The following is a 24,046-nucleotide window of genomic DNA, read 5'->3' as shown; positions in this document are numbered from 1 at the left end:
ATCATGTTAGCGACTCAGCTATCATTATATGTGCATATTAAAATTCAAATGAAATGTATGATAAGGGTTTCAAACTAAATTTTTATTTTAATTAATTTAAATTTCATTCAAATTAATAGAAATCAAAGAACACATTTTATAACGTAATAGTGAGAATTATGTGACTACAATTTTAAAATAGTCTTGAAGTAACTTTAATGATTTGAGAATTTATATATATTATGTTGAGCTATTTTGAGAACAGATTAATTATTTGCTCCAAGAACCTTCACAAACATTTTTGAAATATGATAGTACCAAGATGCAATAAAACTTTCCCAGAACAAAATTATCCCCTTCATACAGAAGATCGATTGCTAACACATGGTGCGCCGCCTCTAGGAACAAATATTAGATATATTAGAAATTAACCGCTCTCGTATCATGAGACATTCTACACTATATGATGAAATTTCCGTGTTTTTGTATGTTTATTTGTTAAATTGCATTCTATAAATGCAACTCAAACGTTGCGCTCTCATTAAAAAGAAAATCCAGTAGCGTTACAAACCGTTAGGTCTGGGTTGCAGTTTTTTATCTGTTTTTTGATCATTTGTTTTTTCTAATAGGCAAGTAAGTGATCATCTTCTGTGGACGACACGCCGTTTAAGGTCTGTTTCCTCACAATGTCCGTCACCGTACGACCGAGTGTTAAATGAGCACATAGACAGATGGTCCATTGGTGCGCAGCCGTAGATTGAACCTACGACCTCAGAGATTTGAGTCGAATGCCGAAACCACTAGGGCAACACAGCTTTTATAATAAGGTATAAAAAGTGTACATTAAAAACAAAATACATTATATCCATTTCGAGACGTTTTTCCAATATTGGCGCCTAGACGCAGAAAGCTACTTTTACACTAACTTCAATTAAAATTATGTAATATTTATTTATAAGCTACAAGTGTATATTTTTTTTATTATTCTCATCATCTACACCGAAAGTAGTATGACACACAGAAGCGCTACGCTGTCGGCTACGACGTAGCCTTTTTTAAAAGGTATAATGCTGCAACAATTTTATTACAGTATGTAATTTACAAGAAAATTACCTCGTATAAAGAAATATAATTTACTGAATTTAAAATAGTATTTTATTTATAACATTATACGTATAATTTGTATTTAGAATTTTATTAACCCACAAAGTAATAATAAAAATTATTAAAAAGAAAATTAAAGCAAATTTAAAAAGTTTGGTCCCTGTGGCAGTGTACCTTTAACGCTGGTAGCATTTCCTCGCTGTATTGGGATCTTATTCGTTGAGCCAGGAAAGCACCAGCTCTGGGGTCACCGGCACTATCTACCAGGCCCCAACTTAAATCTTTAATAAGCGCCTGTGCACTTGAATCCACGGCAAGTTTCTACTCCAAAGGGAACAAAATCGAAGTTGGAGGAAAGAGATATTTTTGCTTGTCCGAAACAGTATTATTTTTTAAGAACTGATGTGTGAACCAATCCTTGGCTTATTATGTGAGGCACGGCAGTTGAACTTTAATAGTTTTTAATGTAAGTCATTCTTAAGGTGCGTACAGACTATATAACATAACATGTTAAACAACATTGCTATACAACATGTTTCAGATGATGTGGACACTGAATGTTATAAAACATGTTAAAATAACATGTTATTGATATGTATGCTAGGACGAACCCAGCATCTACGTTTTTTTGTTTTTCTTTTGTTATTTAAAATGGTTATATAACATTGTATATTGCATTGTTATTCTAATGTGTACAGTATTGTTTTATGTTATAATGTATAATATGTTACATAGTCTGTACGCACCCTTACTAAAAAATATACGTGCTATTATGCCTTAGGTGGGGAGCGTAATAATATTGTTTAACATTTGTAATAGCTGTTGAATCTTTGGAGAGGTATTTTAAAATTACGTTTTTTACGTAACACATTTAGCCAGTCGTAAAGCGAAAAACCCTAACAGAAATAACAAAGGATAGAGTAATATGCGAGTTTTTCATAACGAAAGGGGACCGAATGATATTTTATCTCCGCTGCAAAGGGATTTAGTTAAACCCTTCCTCGGATATAGTGCTTTGGTATTGCTCGGCATTTTAATTGTTCTAATATAAATATAGGATCTATTTTATAATAAAACTCTTCTTATTGTATTGTTTAAGAGATTGCCACGTTTACTTCCAAACTACAATGCAGTACATTAAATAGTTTTTAAATATATTAATATAATATATGCATTGAGAATAAGGTGGTCCTCCTAAAAATACAAGTTTAATGTATTTTTAATTTTTATAAATAATTTAGCTTAGGTTTTTATTAATAATTAGGATCGGTTTTAGAGAAAGCATTGTGGGGTGCCTTTCTCGAACCTAATTCGCTGTTTTGCTGATGTCTTTTTTTTTTATTTGCTTTAAGTGTCAACAAATTTCTATAATTTTATTATATTTGTGTGCTTGTATTATCTTGTATATGTTTTAATGGTCTTTTTAATTTCTATTTTTTTTTGTGAATCTTATGTTTACTTTAATTGTCACACATTTTAGATGTAAGATTTTGTAAAATAATTAGTAGATTTAGTACTGTGTGTGATGTCGTAAGCTTAATAACTAAATAAATAAAAGATGTAAAAGTAATGAAAACCCTTTGCTATATTAAGATTTCAATCTTTTGCTTTTATTGCTTTTGCTGTTACCAATAGAAGTCAAGACTATTGTTAAAATGTCTGGTCGTCGCATCAGACTTATCCGACTGGTAAAATCAATACCTATATAATATATCATTATGAGAAGAAAATATTTCGTATTCATATATACTGGAAGTAACGTAAAATTAATCTTAAATTGATTTTTAAATAGATTATTCTTAAATAAGAATTGCATAAATAGTAGTTTTTTAATGTCACTTAGATGAGGAGAACAGCAAAAGCTCATGTTTATTCAGACCGTGTTTCAGAAGCAATATTTTACACAACATTTGAACTGAAGCAAACCATATCAAAGCTTTTGTGACATTCAAATAAACTACTGTTGTAATTTGCTTTGGTAATAAACATTCTTGAGTAAAAATTTGACATTTGTTTCATATATTGGATTTTTTTTAAAGACAATTCCCACCAATTGACCCAGTCCCATGCTAAGCTGGTGAAGCTTGTGCTATGGGTACTAGGCAACGGATATACATACATATTATAGAGATTTGACATATAAATACATATTTAAACACCCAAGACCTAAGCACAACACCAAATGCTCATCACATCGATGTTCGTCTCAGCCGGGGATCGAACCCGGGACCCATGGATTCGCAGTCAGGGGTACTAACCACTAGACCAATGAGTAAGATAAAATATGACTAAGACAAGGTTTTACCACAGCTAAAACAAAATCCATGTAAATTTTAACGATTAGAAACAATCGAAGATCACGAAAGCTATTTAGAACATAAATTTTGTATCCTGGAATTCAATTGGTAGTTGTCAAAATATTTCTCCAGGGGCCTCACAGCCTAGCGGTCTTATTAAGTGGCAGCTACTCGTAGATGAGGGGTACCGGGTTCGATTCCCGGTTCGAGGGCAAGTTTTAATTTAATTTAAATTTGTTCTCGGCCTTTGGGAGGGTTGTGCGGTACCGGGCAAGTGCCTAAACCGTACATGGAGGACACGGTCGAATTTCTAAAGACAAGCACGAATTATAAAATTCCTATACTTGACGCTGGCTAATGCACAAATCGTGCCAGAGCCATTAAAAAAAAATATCCGGCCTACGGAGAAAGACCCGTTACCGTTATACATACCCGTTATATTAATTCTAATTCAATATAATGTTGTGGTTTTGGAAGCCCTATAACTAGGTGATCGGTGAATGTACTAGAAAGCTGGCCACATACTCTACTGTCTATATATGCCGGTATCAGCCCGTTAGCCAGCGCCGTAGCGTAATACAACCAAAGAATACCCATATACATATACTTATGGTATCTAAGAATTTTATAAAATGCTGTCATTCGCCGACCTAAGTTTCCCACTATAAGAATCAGAGGTGAAATTAGTATTGAGATTTCTCATGCCGACGTTATGAACGGAAAATAATAAACAGACTACAGCCTTGCGATTCTGTAACTCACTTTTCGAACTCACACAGCGGTTTTCGCAGAGGCGGTCGCGCTCAAATTAGTCGTGAAGCAGTCATTTTATGATTTGGCATTCTGATAAGGAGGGAGCTTGCCGTCAGTTTGTTTCTGCCTCGCCCATTAGCAGTATACAGAGTAGCATACTCATTTCAGAAAAGTATATTCGCCCCGTCATGTGTGTGACCGACTTAACGTGGGAGACTAAGTAATTAGAACATTGTAACTATCATTCGATAGTTGTAATTTAATTTAGAACATTGGTTTATTAGTCTTCAAAGGATTTCCTAATAGAATGAGGCTTTAGCGGTTAGAAACTTATATGTAAATAGGCATAATATAAATTTGACTCGTATTTTCCAGATTATCGATGAAGCCACTAGGCCAACACTGCTAAAATCACTGTTGCTATTACTTTAATAAGTCTCCTATAAACCTTTCAATCATATGTGCTCTTTTTCTGTTCAAGTACGGCCTGTTTTACGGTCACACTACAAATTGTATCAACGAGTTTTTGTACGGTGAGATTCAGAAACGAGAACTATGATTCCCTTTTGTTAAAACCCATACATTTTTGACGCATGGGAGACAGGATGAGATGTTTTATTTAAAAAATATAAAATATATATTTTAACTGATATCGAAATTTAAAATATACGCAAATAGTTTCAGTAACTTTGTTGGCAAAGTAGAAGAAGAGAAATAGATTTCTGAATCAAATCTGCGTATAATAAATACATTTTAAAGTTAAAATTACGTATTTTATGTTATAGAGCAAGATCCCAGGGCCGCCAGACGTCACGTATTTTCTGACGGATGAAATGTGGATGATTGGGTAGTGTTAGTATGTACTATGATCGTATGCCTACCTGCTAGCTTGGTCAAACGGCCAATTTCCAGGTATCAGGTAATCAAGGTACACAAAAACATTACTTACTTCACGTAAATTCTCATGGCTGATTTTTATATATGTTTTCGAGTGTATAGTTAAAAATAAATTGTCAATACTCCCAGACACTTTCCGTCGGCCATATTGCGTAACAGACGCTTTAAGGGTCTCAAAATAATTAGTCAACTTCACGTAAATTCTGACGCTCCATTTTTATATATGTTCATCTGACAACTATTTTAAAAGCTTTGACAAGAAGACAGACCGATCCAAGGGGCCAATCATCCCCTAAACTAAATTTTAATATCTCTATGAGTGGGAGAGCATTATCTACGCGCATGAGACCGAGTGAGACCGACTGCGCTGTTAAAGCCATGAAAATTACTTGAACAGGTATTTTATAATTTTTAGAACTTTTGTTGACAAGTAAATTATAGCAACAAAAATAAGAAAAAAATTGACACATAATAAATAATACTAAAGTTAGCCGATTTTTTTTTTCAATTTATTAATTAGAACTAAAAAATATTTTTTTAAAATACCACTTATATTTAAATAGCAGCAATTTTTTAAATTAATTATTTATTGGAAATTTGGAAACAAAGTGGAAAAATATTAATTCTTCAATATTTCTTAACAGTGGCTTTTAATCTTCATTATCATCATCATCAAATATCAATCTTGAAATTGAATATCTAAATCGTGATCGTCATCATCAGCATTATCCTTATTTTCTTCCTCTGTAAAAAACAAGTTAAACAATGAAGGTCTGAAAAAACTAAAAAGATACAAATAATATGAGAAAGGAAAATAATTTACCTGATTGTTCTTCCAGCGACTCACTGACAAAACCCGGTAATTGATCTCCATCGAACCAATGAAAATCATATTTACCATCTTGTAGTGTCCAGCCATTGTTTTCGGGGTTGAAAATATTTATCATCTTCATACTTGCATTGTTCCAAAGCTAGCCCGTCGAAACTGTTGCAAGGTGGTAAGTTACTGGCATCGAAGTTTCTTAAATTCTTTCGATTGAATTCTTCATTTATATCAGATACCATGTATGTAAATGATAAACAACTGTAGTCTGGCAGCATCTTCATCAATTATTCCAGGAACGTTGTAAACATCACAGAAAAAATTTTGTATTATGTTGAATACACGTTCTTCTTCATCTACATCACCAACAAAATCCAACGTACCAAAACGGTGAAATGCTTGTTGGTACTCTTCATTTTTCTTCAAAATATTAAACGGCTTTTGCTTGCCCTTTTTGAATAATAATAATTTTTCAAGTAATTTTCATGGCTTTAACAGCGCAGTCGGTCTCACTCAGTCTCATGCGCGTAGATAATGCTCTTCCACTCATAGAGATATTAAAATTTAGTTTAGGGGATGATTGGCCCCTTGGATCGGTCTGTCTTCTTGTCAAAGCTTTTAAAATAGTTGTGGGATGAACATATATAAAAATGGAGCGTCAGAATTTACATGAAGTTGACTAATTATTTTGAGACCTTTAAAGCGTCTGTCAAGCAATATGGCCGACGGAAAGTGTCTGGGAGTATTGACAATTTATTTTTAACTATACACTCGAAAACATATATAAAAATCAGCCATGAGAATTTACGTGAAGTAAGTAATGTTTTTGTGTACCTTGATTACCTGATACCTGGAAATTGGCCGTTTGACCAAGCTAGCAGGTAGGCATACGATCATAGTACATACTAACACTACCCAATCGTCCACATTTCATCCGTCAGAAAATACGTGACGTCTGGCGGCCCTGGGATCTTGGACCATTAGAAGTGGATTGTAAAATAAATGTTCGACGATAATATTAACTGTAAATACAAACTAAATCATTTTTTTTGTTCCAAATTCAAATTAAGTGAAAATTGTAAAGTCATTCGTGTTTCATTAAGGAAAAGTTTAGAAGTGGAAAACGGAGAGCACTGAATTGAAAACTTGAATTTCACTGTTGTACAACTGTTGAATCCAGATGTTTTCTTTTTACTACACAAGTTTATCTATAGCTTCCGCCTGCTTTGTATATTGGTAATTAATTATATATCTACGGAACTAACGACTATGGAAATCATACATTATATATAACGACTGGTTTTCGGAAACATAAGGCATTGAAAAGCCTTTTTAACGGTAATATTATTTAAATCTTTTCTTACTAAATATTTACTACTTTACTTACTTACTATAATCTACATTTAATTTTGTGAACAGGTACGTATGGCTTCATGTAAACCAATGTTACTTTTATACCTCTATAACTATTTTCTCTTTACTCTTTAATTTTTAAGTAATTAAGAAATAATGCACTATTAAGAATAAAAATCAAGTGGCCCTACAACTTTTTAGGCCGGGTTACTGTATGTGTTTCGTGATCCTTTGTTTTTCTAATAGACAAATATCAGTCCTCTGTGCCTGTCTCACGCCATCGACTTTATGAGTCTAAGGAATGCAGGTATCCTAGCGATGTAGTTGGAGGCAAACGGGCAGGAGGATCACCTGATGTTAAGTGATACCCCACCCATGGACACATTCCCTTCACATTGCCAGAATTATCGCAAGTGCGTTGCCGACCGTTTAAGAATTGGTACGCTCATTTCTTGAAGGACACTAAGTCGAATTGGTTCGGAAATACTTCAGTGGGCAGCTGGTTCCACATAGTGGTGGTGCGCGGCAAAAACTACATTAAGAAACGCTCAGTTGTGGAACGACGGACGTCGAGGTGATACGGATTGTATTTTGTATTCTGCCTTGACGTGATAATGAAACTCAGCTGCTGCTACACTAGTAATAACCAAATAATTTAATATGAATTTTAGAAACGAATATAAACTAAGTTTCACATTCATGAAGGAACAATCAGAATGCATAATGCAGCAGCCGTAATTACATACTTAATCAGAAAAAGTAAATAAAGTCAATCAACAAACATTTAAATTCCATCAACATTTCACCTGCGAGCGAGCTCTGTCGTGTTTCGCTGATCTCAATTCATGAAAAGTTAGGGTTACCATCGCGTATTCACCCATTAATTCTAGCAAATATTCGGTAATTTCTTATGAAGCTGTTCATTTTCAATATATTATTTTACGCTAAATTTTATAAATGCATATATAATCACAAATATATCCAATCACACTTTTTCCAAGTTGTCACAAAGGTCTGTAACTAAATACATCTTTAGCGTTACAATATTATTAAGTATAGAAAACGTCACGTAAAGTGTATGATAATACTATAATGGTTTTAACAGCCTTTTCAATATATTTATTATCTTTACGTACAAAGTCTACATAAAGTATCGCGCTGAACAACAATTGAATTCACTATTGTTAGTATCTACAGAATGTTGAATGCCTATGGAACGATCCTAAGTTCTGATATATCAATCGAATGAAAATGGAAATAGATTGGGACTTGGTCCGATGTATATAGAGGTCACAACGCAAGTTATAGATTGATTGCTATCGAGTCGAAGGAATGTGGTTAAAAGGGTATGAAACATTGGCTCAATGTTCTGCCCAATGATAACTATAAGAAATGAGAAATAACTATAGGTATATAAACTATACACTGGGATTTAGATAAACTTACACCACCTCAACGTCAAATTTCTATGATTATACATTTAATTTAGTTTCTCATTAAAAAAAGTTTTTATACTTTTTTTAAATTATAAAACTTTGGTGTGATAAGCGTCGGTGTGGGTAACGTGACCAATTCTAGTCTTTTTACGCAGATACCTTTGTTTATTTATTTACTAGACTACAAGTAGTGCTAGGAGTGTACAATGTTAGGTTGAAAAAAAAGACGGTCAACAATATTAACTTACCCTTAAAATTTGCATTTTTCGGAAAAGAAGAAAAGTAGCAGGTTATTATTTTTATCAAAAAATGTGAATGGTAGTTAATCAATTCGTTTTTTTATTCATTTTGTGTCTGCCCAATCTTTATCTATGAATTTATGACTATTATCAAATAGCATTTGTAATAGTTTTTCTGTGTGCGAAAAAAACTTACATAAATATACTTTTCTTTACATTTATAACAATTACAGGAACATTAGAAAGAGTAACTTGTATAGTAATAAATCTTGCTAGACACGTCTACAATACTTGTATCAACCCTATGCATGTTCAGTTTAATTTGCAGCTACGAGCCCTAGAGCAGGCAATCAACGGTTTGAGTTGACGCCCACTAGCCATCCACTATATCTGTTATGCAGATTATGACGTCATCACGACACTCAGACACTAAATGACCTTGAATCTGAATATGCTATGGTGTATTTACTCTTTAATTGTAGGTGAAACCACTATCTTTGATACGCACAGCTTTTAGCTATAGCTTAGTTAATGACACCACTGAATGATGGATGTTGTATATGTGTATGTTCACATCTGTTGAATTTGGTGATTGATATATTAAAAATGATCCTGATCCTCAGCCTGAGCTGGGCCTCACGCGTAGCGACAGCTATCTTTGGCTACAATCACTGCGACGAGGTTATTTCGGCCGCTAAAGATACACTTATCAGACTCTCCTCTAACTTTATAATTTATTTCATCTTTTTGAGTCTATTCCAGTGATGCATTTGTTCGTTTTTTCTTAATATATTAATAAATTTATAAAAATACTAGCAAACTCGGCGAACTCCGTTTCGTCACCAGATGGCTTCGTTTTATGTAACATTTCGTTTGGTGATCCCGCTTTTCTGTTCGCTGTCTGAATTTTCTTTGCTATAAACCTCACGGAGCCCGAGACCTTTCCAACGAATGCAAAACCGTGGAAATCGGTTCGTGCGTTCTGGAGTTATAGCGTCAGGAAGGAAAACCCGACTTATTTTTATATAGTAGATCAGTCAGAACAGACTGATAAGGATACTCCCTATAGGTCGGAGGAATAGCGCTACTTATCACACACACACGCATTTATATAACCTAATCTAAAGTTTGTATTTAAATGTGACTTGTAGTGTTAAGTTTATTGCAGTATTTGTAAATTAGGTTATGTATTTTATAGAATTCATGAAATATTTGAAGTGATGTAAGTTAATGCGCTTTAGCAATTTAAGTAATATATTATGAGCGAACGTGGCAGAAACAAACAAATTGAATTAAATCAACCTTTTAATGGGTTTAGTAAAATAAAGCCTCAAATGAAAACACTTGTGTCATTATATTATATGCGGTTTGCGCCTGATTTGCGGTATACGATTGGTTATTTCCGCGTCACTAACTGATTTGAAATTGGAACGCCAGCAAGTGTTTCATGTGGTTTTAATGGTTACCTCTTTTGATAATCGATTTTCAATGCGTAAATTATAATAACATTGTATGCTAACTCCCTTAACTTCGCACTGGCGCCCTTATTATATGGAAATAAGCTTTTAAGTCGCTGAATTAAAACTTTTATAATCCGCTTATTATAAAATACTATAAGGCTCTATCGATTGCTTTATTATTTATTTATATTAAATTTACGCGACAAAAAAGCCTTTAGATTCATTACGTTTATTTATAAAGATAAAAAGGTTTAATTACTAAAACTTGTGAAATGAATAAAAATTTTAGTATTAATATTTTATTATTACAGTAGAAGTGTGTTCACAAATAAACAACTTTTGTATAACGTAATTCGTATTTAAATGTTTTTTTTTTTTCAATTTAAAACAAGAAAAAATTTAAAGTTAATTAAATTAAAATTAAAATGCAGAGACAAGTTATATTAGCATAAACTAGCATCAAAAATGTAAACTACTAGAAGTTTACACAGAGTTAAGCTGCATTTGCTATTAAGCCGTGGGAGCCATCTTTGAGCTCCTAATGAATAATTATATTTGTTACTTCAATTGTTAACTCAATTTGATATAGTGAGACTGGAGCCTAAAATATTTTCACAATAAAATTGTTTCGGTATAAAAGACAAATTAAACTTAAATTAAATGTTGTAGAACACGATTGTCACTTCAAAAGGTTATTTTACTTCTTTAGGTTCTTATGCATTACAACGACTATACATCAAATGCTTGGAGAAACTTTCGAGAAGAATTGCTATACTATATCCCTTATTCTTCGCACAAAGTTGCGGGAGTAAGTAAGTATCACAAAAGAGAACAGCAATTCATAGTACACGATTTGTCATGCGTAAAAAAAGTACATTCATAATACAAAAAGCACAAAGCATCTATTCACGACTCCCCTTTAATTTGGCGCCATTCCATGTTGTCTACGTAGCTCTATAGTCTGTGCTTATAGTTAGGTATAGACAAACCGAGCGCGGTTTTGGGGGATGTTACTCTGCGCGATTAATGCATCAATGAGTAGATATCTATAGGCATGATTTAGGTATTCGATATAAGTTTTGTTTTACTATTATTTGATTTAATTTTATCATTATTTAAAAATACTTTTATAAACGTAAAAAAGAGACAAAACTATTGATGATAACAGTACTAAAGTCGAAGTGAATTATATAGAACGGTTAGTATTCTATTATAATGTAAATGTAAATTTACGATTAATTTAACTTGACGATTCAAAAGTGTACTTGGTTACCCACTTGAATAAAGATATTTTGAGTTTGAGTTTGATTTTAATATACTATGAAGTAACTATTTAGTTACCTTCAAATTTCAATCAACTCAATATCTTAGTTAAAAATATAAAAACAAATAACTATAAACTATAAAAACATCAAAGCTGAAAGCACTGAAACAATAAAGACTTTAGTAAAACCGCTTTCAATCTGCACGTCCTATACGACCGATAGGCCGAGACTTTGTAGCAAATAGCATCACTTATCAGAGGCCTCTTTGCCCCCTATTCTTTGGGAACCCCTGCTTCCCATAAAAGACTTGATTTTCCCTTTAGAACAAGCGGTTCAAACAAAGTCGTTGACCGGTATCAATTGCTTTTCTCTCCAAGTTTTGTATTGTGTTTTTCTGGGAAAAACCGAGAAAGTTGGATAATGAAATACTATGAAACAATCAGAGCCAAAAGAACAAGAAACTTTCTTCATTCTAAGAGCTTCTTTTGAATAGTAATGACGTTTTACGGTCACTAAATAATAGAAAGTACGGATTCGCAAATACAATACTTTTAGTGCTTAAAAAATCGGAACTGAACAGCTCTGTTCTTCTTCATCGAGTTGAATGTGACTTTAAATATTACGTTTTGGAATTATTTCCTTTCTATTCCAATAATACAAAGCGGGGAGAGACTTAGGGACTTCACAATGTATGGATAAGTTCTATATAAGTTCCAAATTAGCTATTTATTACTTATTGGTGGGATAAACACTATTGTTGCGTTTCACGACTGTCAGATAGCGCTATTCGTCACATAAAGTCCATCATAAGCTATGAGTCCGATGAATGTCAAATAGCACAATTTATCTTCCAAATAATGTATGTGTTGCATAGCTATTTGCTACTTTATCCATACATTGTGAAACAGACTCTTAATATATAATATTCCGTGTAATGTATAAAATGGAATACGCAACATCCTTTTTCAAGTAATATGTATATATTTCGAAACATAATCTACTTCATACGTATTAAAAACCTCGTAAAGCCAAAATAGCTTCCGGCTAAATAATCTTTCTGTTTTCGTTCCGAAATTAATTTCGGCAATGTGTATACGATCTTTGTGGTTCCCCTTATTTCACTCCCTTTAGCCGTAAACAATTGAGCACAGCTTGTAAAATGCATAAATTAAACCACAATAGAAATATCTCTTATATTTATTAGAGTAGTGTTCGTCCCGTTTTCACTTTGAAAGGAAATACAAAAAATACTTTGCTTTACTAATTTACTCTGTAGGTACTTACTTGTACTGACTAACTAATATTCATAAAAAAAAGGGTGCGTGTACTTATGTACGCGCGTAAGAAGTACTATACTTCTTTGTCATTATTAATAATACATACGGAAAGTTAACCTCAATTGTATTGAAGCACTTAGGAAGGTTGATGAGCACAGTTTTTTCACAAATATTTTCTGATATTACTTGGTATTGATATAAATATTCAACTAAAATCACTTCTGATTATAATTTAGACGCAAATATAAAATTCGCACTTGTATAATGAAAACAAAATGTAAACACGTGTTTAAATGTAGAAACTCAAAGCATGTGCTTAAATGTTATAAATATAAATACACAGTGAACAGAGGCGGCGTGCGCCACTAACAGAAGTTCCATTTCTGAACTTAATGAGCGATTTAGTGGGCAACTTCATTCTGTTAATTTTGTGTCACGGTGCGCGCGCATCGTAAAATTTCACTCTCATCATTTTTTTATAACGCGCCTAAAGAAGTATAACTTCAAAACAGATACAGAATTCTGAGGCCCAGACCTAAAAAGGTTTAGGATCGTGATTTTTCGAGTTTCGAGATGGAAAGCATGGAATTTTGCATTCTGCCTCGACGTCCGATGATGGAATTTAGCCGATAAATGTAGTAGAAGATGCTGAGGGAACCAACATCAAAGCCAATGGAAGAAGTTGGTACTGGGAAGCTCCCCCCCAGAGGTGATGTACTTCATGTAGGGCCAAATTGCGCTTTACGCATTGTCGGTGACTCGGAGTGTGAAGGTTTCGCCTTGCTGGACACTTATTAAGCCTTACCCTCCAAATGACCGCGAAACTGAAAGTCGTCCAATATGTCAACGCCGGGAAATCTGATACTGGCTTAGGATTTAAAGGGAGTGCCTTCAAATAATGGTGATACGACGAAGGGATTGCTTTGGTTAAATTCGAACAAATTAAGTCGATCCCAAAACATATACAATCACAGAAGTTTTACGAAAAGCGTTTTATTAAAATGTATCTACGAACATATTTAATACAAGCTCGTGTAAGCTTTTAAAGTGTACTTTAATAATATTTAAGTGCGTCTTTGTAATATGACAGCAATTTTAATTAATACAAACTTGTTACAATTTGTGCCAGCACCGCCTTTATAACAATAAACGTCTGCTTGGGACACGGTAAAACCTTTTACCTGAGTTTTTCCTCGTCTATTTATGAGCTAATTATGGTAAGATTGCGTTCATAATCATATTTAATTTTTTAAATCTTTTTATCAAGATACTTGAACGGGAACTAGTCAAATAAATGTAATTCTACAATCAATCCACGTACAGAAGTGTAAACTCATTTAGAATTACAAGTAATTTAAATGTAAATTATATGATTTAATTTTGTCTATTATAAGATCTATTTAAATACCAATATCCTGAATCTGTCATAGTTATGGCACCATTTAATTCGTTAATAAAATTATAACAATTAGTAGGCTACACTTACTTTAACAAAAAAAAAATGTGTGCGTGTACTAGGTGTACACACGTAAGAAGTGAAACTTCTTTATGACCTTATTTTTCGAAAAATGATCTACTATATGCAACTTAACGAAATTGGTTAAATAAAGTTTAACAAAAGGCTTTTATTATCATAGACATGAATACAAATACAATTATTTCATTTTACCTTATTACTACTAAGATTATTACAGAATTTCATTAATTGTAATAGAATTGTTACTATCATTGTTATCGTTATTTTGCTACAAAATTTCTCCCATACGTCGATAAAAAATTCATTCTAACGCCGATTAAGAAGTTTGAATTCAAAAAGCAACACGGCGCGTAACGGAAAATTAAATTTAAGTACGTAAGTTACACTAAATTTTTTTCCAACCCCGATAAAGAAGTTTCACTTCAATAATACACACAATATGTGCAATTTCGTGCCAATATAAACTACTCGTGCTAGTAGAAGTCTCAAGTAACTACTTGCAAGTAAAAGTAATAATAAATTCTCGAACTTCAGACTTACACTTTCGGGCAATCCTTATTTATCCCCCGCGTGATACAAAGCGAGGTTACAAATTACAATTGCCCAAGTTATATGTCCTAACCACAAACTAACATTGGCCAAATTGCTAACTGTCCAACTTGTAACCTGTTCCGTTCGTTATAATAGTGAATAAGCGAGATGGAAGTTTGCTTGTCAATGAGTTTGAAAGCTGAGTTCTAGAAACTCCGCAGCTATACTAGAATGTACGAAAATTTTCAAAACTTGACATAAGCTTTATATGTAATTGTGTGTAAATCTTAGAAAACAACTTCCCTTTTTCTAATCGACTTCCGAAAACACAAAGGAAGATACTTCTTCCACACATCGTATCTTACTAGATTCGATGTGTATTCTTACTTAATTCGATAAAAATATTTGAATTAATTTTCATTCAAAATTAAAGTCGTATTTGAACTGTTTGATTCCAGCTGATCCCAAAAGTTAAGCTATCAAAGCTTACAGTTGGAAAAGCCGGAGCTTTCAGACGCATTGTTCAGATCGAGCTGTTTGAAATAGTTTTCTAAATTGAGGTTCTTTCAATTAAAAATGCCCCGTTGGCGGAGGCTTACGTTATAAAATATTTGTGTCACTTTCTGTCGTAAAAGCCAGGCACAAGCCTGGGGGCAAACCGGAAGTTGAAGTGATGCAGGCACTTCCGTATCCTGTTAATTGGTATTTTTGTATACGATTAGCCTTGTGAATCAACCTGTAAGAATTATCGACACCTACTCATATAATCTATGAGTACATAGATTTTTTTAATAAATTATCGTTAAAAGTCTATTACAAAACTTTTCCATCTATTATGTTCGTCGTGTTTTCTGATAATTAAAAACATTTGACCTTTACCAAGACATTAACAAGAACCTTGTTCAAAGATCTAATTAGTGAGATTGGCTGTCGGATATCTGAAGACATTTTTGCTCATTTCGTTTGAGATCATCGCGGAGATTTTAGCAACTTTCTGTCCATACAATACAAGCTATTTTTGTATCTATTCTACAAGAGGCGAACCTGATTTATTATTATCTTGATAATTGTAAAATAATAAGGAGACTGGAGCACAAAACCACAAGTATATTTTATTGAATGACGAATTCCCTGGAGTATCTCCCTAAAGGGCGAGTGTGTTCCCAGGAATAAAAATGTGCGTGCGTACAAAGTACACATGTCAGAGTGTTGTCTTGTTCATATTTATACAAAACTAAAACTTTAGATTTCCGAGACTTAGAGGGAGGGGAAAAGGAAGATATGTTAGGAATTTAATAAATTTAATTGTCATTATAATATTAAAAGTGTCGAAAATTATATTTTTTTTTATTTATTTCTTCGATAATAAAAACACGTGGGAATTAAATTTACTTGAGATTATTTATTTGAGATTTCAATTAATTATTATGCTAATTATTATGCTAATATTTCATAAATTCTCTTCAAGAAATTTTAATTTAAAAAATTTCTATAAGGTAATTCGCCCTTCTCACTCTTTCTCTATCGCTCTCTCCCTTGTCTTCGACATTAAACGCTGCACATCTTCGTAACGCTAATATTATTATAATTGCGTTTCATCCGTAAAAATTGTACCCGTAAGAACTTTCACTTCAAAAACTGTTCGTAGTTTCACACTATATTTTTTTCGTCCTATGTTTTAAAAGCTAATAATTAATTAATTATTCTATGATTAGTTTTAACAGAAGTATCTACACGTTTATATTTATCTCACAACCAGATATAAAAATTACTAAATAAAACGTAAGTGAAATAGTAAATAAAAATAAAGGATTTAGAAGCAAAAAAGAAAGGCAGAAATAAAAATTGATTACCTACATGTTTGATTGTGAGTTATATTACGCTACAAGAAACTAGTAGTGATAACAGTATGAAAAATCAATAATACGTTTGACGCTAAATTCGTCACATTAAAAGCGTTTCCTGACATAATAATTTAGGTAAGCCATCCCTTGTTGACAGAGGAAGATGAAATTTCTCGGGGGGATAAAATGGGGTGCAGTATGGATTACTGGCAAACTTAGGGGTGGTCAGGGGTTGAAAAGGGCATTTTCAATATATTACCTGCATGGAATATGTTTTGCCAACAATAATCATTTATGGTATAAGAATCGTTCTCGAAGGAAAGTAATGAAATTTATAGAATATCTTGGCTAAGCAAAATATAATGCGGTTTATAGGTTTTAGGCTCATTATAACAGACAATCTTCATTCAAAGAGATTTAAAATATTAATTTAGTAACTTATATTTGATTTGTAATTTTGATTATTATTGTAATGAATGATGGCTCTTCGGTGAACGAAAAAATTGTGACCATTTGTGTTCCACTGACAAATAAATTTTATGTATTTATTAAAAATAAATAAATAAATTGTATAAAAATCAATATTCTTAACTGTTAAGTTAATAAAGAATTTAAATTTAAAGAATATGTTATTTATAAAGTTCAAATTTATAAAAACCATATTCTTTATTACGTATGGTATTGAACCGTAGAATCTGACTTAATATCCAAAATCGGAAAGCGGATGAATAAATTTTCGATTATGTTATTGCTTAGGCTCTATCGATTTCGGATTCGATTATAGCCCAATCGGAGCTTAGATACAGCCTAGACTGGATTGCGAACTGAATTGCCAATTACTTCCATAGTGGAAAGTCAGTGTTTGTGAACGAAATCAAAAATATCTGTGGCTTACTATGAAATTTAGATATTTTATGATTTTTATTTTTATGTTTGAAAGGTTTCCAATTAGAGTCTTGGAGTAAGATTTATAAGCGAGACTTTGCGGGAACTATGACTTTCGTTTGTAAAATCCAATTCATTTTTGACATATGGGAGTGATACTAAGCGCTATATCTCAATTCAGATATTACTCTTAGGATCAGATTAAGAGATTCAGAGTCGAGGCACAAACTATGACCGTGTGGCAAAATCCAATACGTTGTTAGGGAGTGAACATTACTGATAATCATTATCTGTAGTTTCCATTAGCAATATATCTCTCTCTCTTAAAGTACTTAAAAGATATTAGATAAATCGATTACTTAAATAATAAAACGGAAGGTCCATTACAGCTACGACTGTACAAACACACTTAGATTTTAACATCTATTTCGCTTTCATAAACATCTCAAAGCGTTGGTAGGAAGGCCATAAGCATAGCTTTTATAAAACTATGCTTGAGGGAAACTCAGCATTTTCTTGTAAAATAAGACGCGATTTGTTGAAGGATGCTGTCTCCTTAAGGATGTGACCTACATAAGGGTATGTACTAGGATACACTAATTGCATGTAAATGTCATGCGTTCTATGTTGAAATTTAGCATACTTTAGAAACCAACATATCATGTGTTCATAGCACGTAATTCCAAGTTTACGACATCAGCTCTATGGGTTATTGATACGAGTAATCTGGACATTTTAATTACAAATTATAACATAAAAATAAAAAAAAATAAAAAATATTTGTGGTTATAATGTCTGTAACCATAAATCATCAAATATGTTTTTATAAAATAAAGTTGAGATCCAATTAAATAATCCCAAGTCATAAAATATAACGACTCAAACATCGTTAAATTATTTTTAAAAAATCTGTGGCGCTACAACCTTTTTCGGTCTGGGCCTCGGATTTCGGTATATGTTTCATGATCATTTGTCAATCTAATAGGCAAGTAGGTGATCAGCCTCCAGTGACACACGCCGTCGACTTTTTGCGTCTAAGGCAAGCCGATTTCCTTCACCGTTCGAGCAAATGTTAAATGCGCACATAGAAAAAATCCATAGGTGCACAGCCGGGGATCGAACATAGGACCTCAGGGGAGAGAGTCTAAAAACTTTTATCATTAATCAATAAAATAATCATATACATCAAAACGTACTTAATAAGAGTCTGATCACAGACCCAATTTTGCGTGAACGGAATCTGTTTATGTGTTAATTTTGTTTCTATGTATGATAGATTCATTTTAGTTATGAAATAAGTTTTAGGATCGTTAAAAGGCCTTTAACCAATTTTTTCCGCTCAAATCATTTTTTTTCTATTGTATTTGGTTTACACGAGTATTACACACCACAATATCTGAAAAACTCTTGAAACGTCAAGTTAAGTAATATGATAAATTAGCGTTTATATTCGTCAAAAAAGTTTTTATTTAAGTTAATTATTTTAGTATACTTAATTATTTAAGTATAAAGTTTAATTTAAGTTTATTTTAATTTATTATTTTAGTATAAATTATGATGATTTTTACAGTTTTTACTAAATATCTTAGATTTAATACTACTGCGTAATCTCGCTTTATCAAAGATAGTTCCTTATAATTTGCCAAAATTTCTTAGTTTTTTTTTTTTTTTTAAAGACAATTCATACTAATTGACCTAGTCCCATGCTAAGCTGGTGAAGCTTGTGTTATGGGTACTAGGCAACGGATATACATACATATTATAGATAGATAGACATATAAACATATATTTAAACACCCAAGACCTAAGCACAACACCAAATGCTCATCACATCGATGTTCGTCTCAGCCGGGGATCGAACCCGGGACCCATGGATTCGTAGTCAGGGGTACTAACCACTAGACCAATCAGTCGTCAAGTGTATATACTGTGAAAGTATCTGTTGCGAAACAGCTCTCTGACATAAAATCGTTAATATCAAAACGAAGGAATTGTTTCAGAATTCAAAATGAGGTCAAATAATACTTGTTCGTGAATAGGCATGACTTACATACAAAAATCGACGACGTGACAGAAGAACTAATACTTTCCTTGAAAAATAAAGCTTCGAATGCAGAAATCTGATTTCAAGCGCCGCTGTATCACATAGAAACAAACAGGCAATGTAACAAAATAGGTGTTTAGTATTCTTTGAGCTTCTGAAATATTTTACTTAGATTTCCATATTTTATAATGTACACATATCAAATACCAAATACCGCTGGATTTAGCGGCTGTTTTCTCTGTAATCTTCTTTTTCTTCTTCTTCTGCTTCGTAATTAGCTATTTATGTATATTAATTGTGACTCAATTGACTTACTTTTGTGTTCTTTTTGTTAATTATTTATGCACTTCTCGTACTTTACCCTCTTAAGGTATTTCTTTTTTATTCTCACATTGGTTGCCTGGAAGAAATCGCTTGTTAGCGACAAGGCCGCCCGTTACCTAATAACTTATGTAACTTGCTTTTTTATATGCATGATTTGTAAAACGTAACGAAGTATAAATAAATTTACTGAAATACAACGATTATGGTTCAAGAGGTCGCAATTCATACATATAATAAATTGTAGCTATATACAGTTGGTTTAATTCCTGTTATAATCTGTGGTTCAATATTACCCTTTGCGTTATTAATAGGCCGATGAGCGTGACGTTAATAGCAGTGTTAGAATAAATCATGTTGGTATTAGTTGGGTCAAGACAGTTTGATCTTAAGCCTCAGAATATGTCGTTGAATACCTAAGTAAACATTTCTCTAAATAAGTAATGCTAAAAATAGATCTCAGTGAGCAATGTTGGCCTAGTGGCTTCAGCGTGCGACTCTCATCCCTGGAGACATACCTATGTTCGATTCCCGGCGGTTCACCAATGATCTTTCAATCTATTAATTTTGAATCTCAAGACAGTTGAAAATATTGATATTGATAATTAATTAATAATAATTAATAAATCTCAAGATATTGTTTAGTCACAGTGTCGATTGGAATCTCTCAGGTTACGTACGAAAATGAATCCTTCTAAGGAAAATCTTTCTAAGAGGCCTGACACGGCTCAGTGTTTTGAAGAGCTAACATCTGTGTTCAGTGATAAAGCCGCATGTCTGCGGACTGTCGAACGCTGGTATTTAGAATTCCAGCGTGGACATACTAGTATGAAGTAGTGCAAGGGACGCCCAAAATCCGCCTTCACTGAAGATAACATCATTGCTGTGAGATAACTAATTCTCAAATATCGTCATGTAACGACGGCGTGCGTCAGGCACAGAGGCTGATCACCTACTTGCCTATTAGATTGACAAATGATCATGGAACAGATACAGAAATCTGAGGCGCAGACCTAAAAAGGTAGTAATAGTACAGTAGCACCACTGATTTATTTTAAATAATGATCTCAAATTATGTATTCTTAATTGTAAAGTCAACCTTAACAGCTAGTTAAGTGTTAAGTAAAGCCGTTTTTTCATAAAATAAAATAGAAATTAATGAATACGGTTTGAATGTTCTCTTTTAAGTATAAGTTTTAAGTCATATGTTTTTTATAATTAACATAATAAACGACTTTTATAACGCCACGAAGTTAATGGCTAGTTTATATATTTAGTCTTTTATATTACTCAGAATGTTTTGCTTAACTCCTTATAAAAGACTTTTAAATTTAATATACAACTTCGATTTCATTCCCTTTGGAGTAGAGACTCTTGGGCCGTGGGGTTCAAGTGCACAGGCGCTAATTAAAGATTTAAGTTGGCGCCTGGTAGATACTAGATAGTATCGGTGACCCCAAAGCTGGTGCTTTCCTCGCTCAACGAATAAGTATCAAAATACAGAAGGAAATTTGTTTAATTTATATTTTTATCCATTTTTAATTATTATTATTTTTACTTTGTAGGTTAAAAATATTGTAAATACTGTATATTCGTGTATTGGAAATAAATACTTTATTATATTTCTTGAAACATTTTTACTGATATCTTCGATTTCATATAAAATAAACTACGCTTTATATAACGGTACATGCCAATATCAAGTCATCAAACTCAGCTCACCTGTTTAAAGGGTATCATACAAACATGAAGATTGTAAAACTATTAGGATTTCTCGAGTCATTTGTCCTTTAATTTCCGTATGCAAAGAAATAGTACCTACTTATATGTACTAGGTAGATAAACCTAAACTGGTAAGACAAACCTGCTCTATATATGAGTTATACGAGGCTTTGAAAGGATACTCCACTTTTAAACAAAACACGACTGTGGCGAATATGCGGCCACGAGTTATTGTCTGATGAAATCGTGGTTCCATTTACGAATCAAAATGGAATTCATAGAAGCCAATGAGGCATAAGCATTAACTTAACAAAATCGATAAAGCGTGTAAACATTCCAACGCTAATGTTTCTTTCACTCACACAAAGTCTCACAAAAAGCATACTACCAAAATACTCTACGCGTTTCTCGTGAAAAATGTACTACTTACAACTTGCTCGAAGTGGATTCGTCTGGACGAAACCGGATTGAACCGCTCTCAACCGGACACGGCACTGTCACTAGCACAAGCACAAAAATTGTAATTAATGTTTTAATTAACAATAATTTGGGTAGGGCGGTGAAAAGCGCGCGGCGCTTCAGCGTCAATACGAAGACTGATCCGCCATGACACTCCTGGGCCCTACGCATGCGCCCTCCGGCTTCTTAAGGTCGTTTTCCATTGTTCATCGTATCAAATTGGAAACGAAGAAACCTTTTTGAATTGCCTATACCCGAAATTGCCTAACCAATATGTTTTATAGTTTTTGGTACTTAAGATTGGTTTTCTAGAGGTGTTTTTAATTAGGCCAAATTTGTATGTATCAAACGGGAATAATTTCGATATTATAAATTGCAGAGATTTTCGTGAACGTGTTCAGCCTAATAACTAAAGCGTTGAAAGGAGATAAGCGTTTTTTGGATTCATATGATTGTAACCTCTTAAACGACAAAACCGTTAACCAAAGTAAACTTTGTGAAGGTAGTTGGGATAATCCATGCCAAAAAGTTTTTAATTGAATGCTGTATTAAGATAGGAAAAAAGTAACCAACCAGTACTGATATTGCTTTAAATATCATGGGACATTTTTGATACCCAATATAATTTAATTACAATCTTCGTAACATAAATTTTCATTAATAAATAATTACCAGTGTGTACAAAGCTTTATGCCACTCCGGCACTTGTAAGGCACCGGACATATGTGTAATGTGACTAATGTAATTAACTATACTTCCGATTATTTTAATACCACTTTAATGGATGTGGTCACGTATTTTTAGATAAAGGATCCTTTTCAAACTTTAAGCGATTTAAGGCTTGAACAAACTGTTTTGGCCCATTAACCGGTTTGAAGTCCCAACAATTCTTAATTCAGGTACTGCTACTGCTACAATGGTATTTTAAAGATCACTCTGTAGTGTCTATCCTTCAGAAACTATTTTTGGTAAGGTTAGACCCTAGACTTCCGGGTTAAACGCGTGAGTTAACTTCTAACCTAATGATTAAGGCAGCATGTACTTATTTTAGTAAGCATCGTAACATATACAAGGGTTATTAATTATATGTTCAACATATACAAAATATAGCAATAAATCAAATATAATGTATAAAGAGAAAAAGTGTAATGTTTAATGGACCATACAATGTTACCGTAGTGGTCACTCGTGGTTGCAGCTTCTTACAAACATTGTGTAAAACAAAAACTTGGCGATTAAAAAGAGTGGCGGAGATTTTATTGCCAGATCTTCTCTTCCGTTCCACGCCCTTGATTTGAGAACTGGCAGTAAATGTAAAATTAGAAGCATTTAATATGTATTTCTATTTTGACGTTCATAAGTGTACATTGTGTCACCTATATGAATAAATGATTTTGATTTGACGATAATCACGGTAGTAGCAAGTAGTAGGGGTATAAAATACATAGAACCTCTATAAGTTGAACATCAAGGGAGACGCCAAAAAATTCGAGTTATAGAGTTTTCAACTTATGGAGGATTTCGACTTAGGCGGATTTTGATTCGACATAAAGAGTTTGAGGTTTATTCTTAAGACTCAAAGTTTTTAGTTTACGTTTCACAGCACTCATGTTAACTGTTGTACTAATTGATGTGTATTGCAGTAGAACCAAACTACTTCTGACAGTATTTAAGTCGAAAACAAATGACTGGCTAAGCTAAATTTCAAAGGGAATCAAAATTGAACACCTGACACAAAGCAAGCAAACACGTGTTTCCATGAGTCATAAATTTATTATTGTATACTCCTAAAATGTTTTCTAAGAAACAATAGTGTACTCACATTGTCGGCAAGTTCTTAAAGTCGGTAACTTATTTTTGTTCGAACAATAGAGATAATA

The 24,046-nt window shown here is 33.0% G+C and overlaps 1 protein-coding gene across 1 annotated transcript in view; it reads right to left on the bottom strand.

Moving 5' to 3' along the window:
* Positions 1 to 22,289, bottom strand: part of LOC125053023 (pikachurin) — a 98,918-nt gene extending 76,629 nt beyond the window's left edge. The window contains exon 1 of the mRNA XM_047654191.1: positions 22,138 to 22,289. The gene's annotated coding sequence lies outside the window, so the exon portion shown is untranslated. The remainder of the gene's footprint in view (positions 1 to 22,137) is intronic.
* Positions 22,290 to 24,046: the final 1,757 nt, after the last annotated feature.

Source organism: Pieris napi, chromosome 10 (genome assembly GCF_905475465.1).
Source record: "Pieris napi chromosome 10, ilPieNapi1.2, whole genome shotgun sequence".
NCBI classification, from domain to species: domain Eukaryota; kingdom Metazoa; phylum Arthropoda; class Insecta; order Lepidoptera; family Pieridae; genus Pieris; species Pieris napi.
Note: the sequence above shows the minus strand (reverse complement) of the source record. Positions and strands in the feature narration are given on the sequence as shown.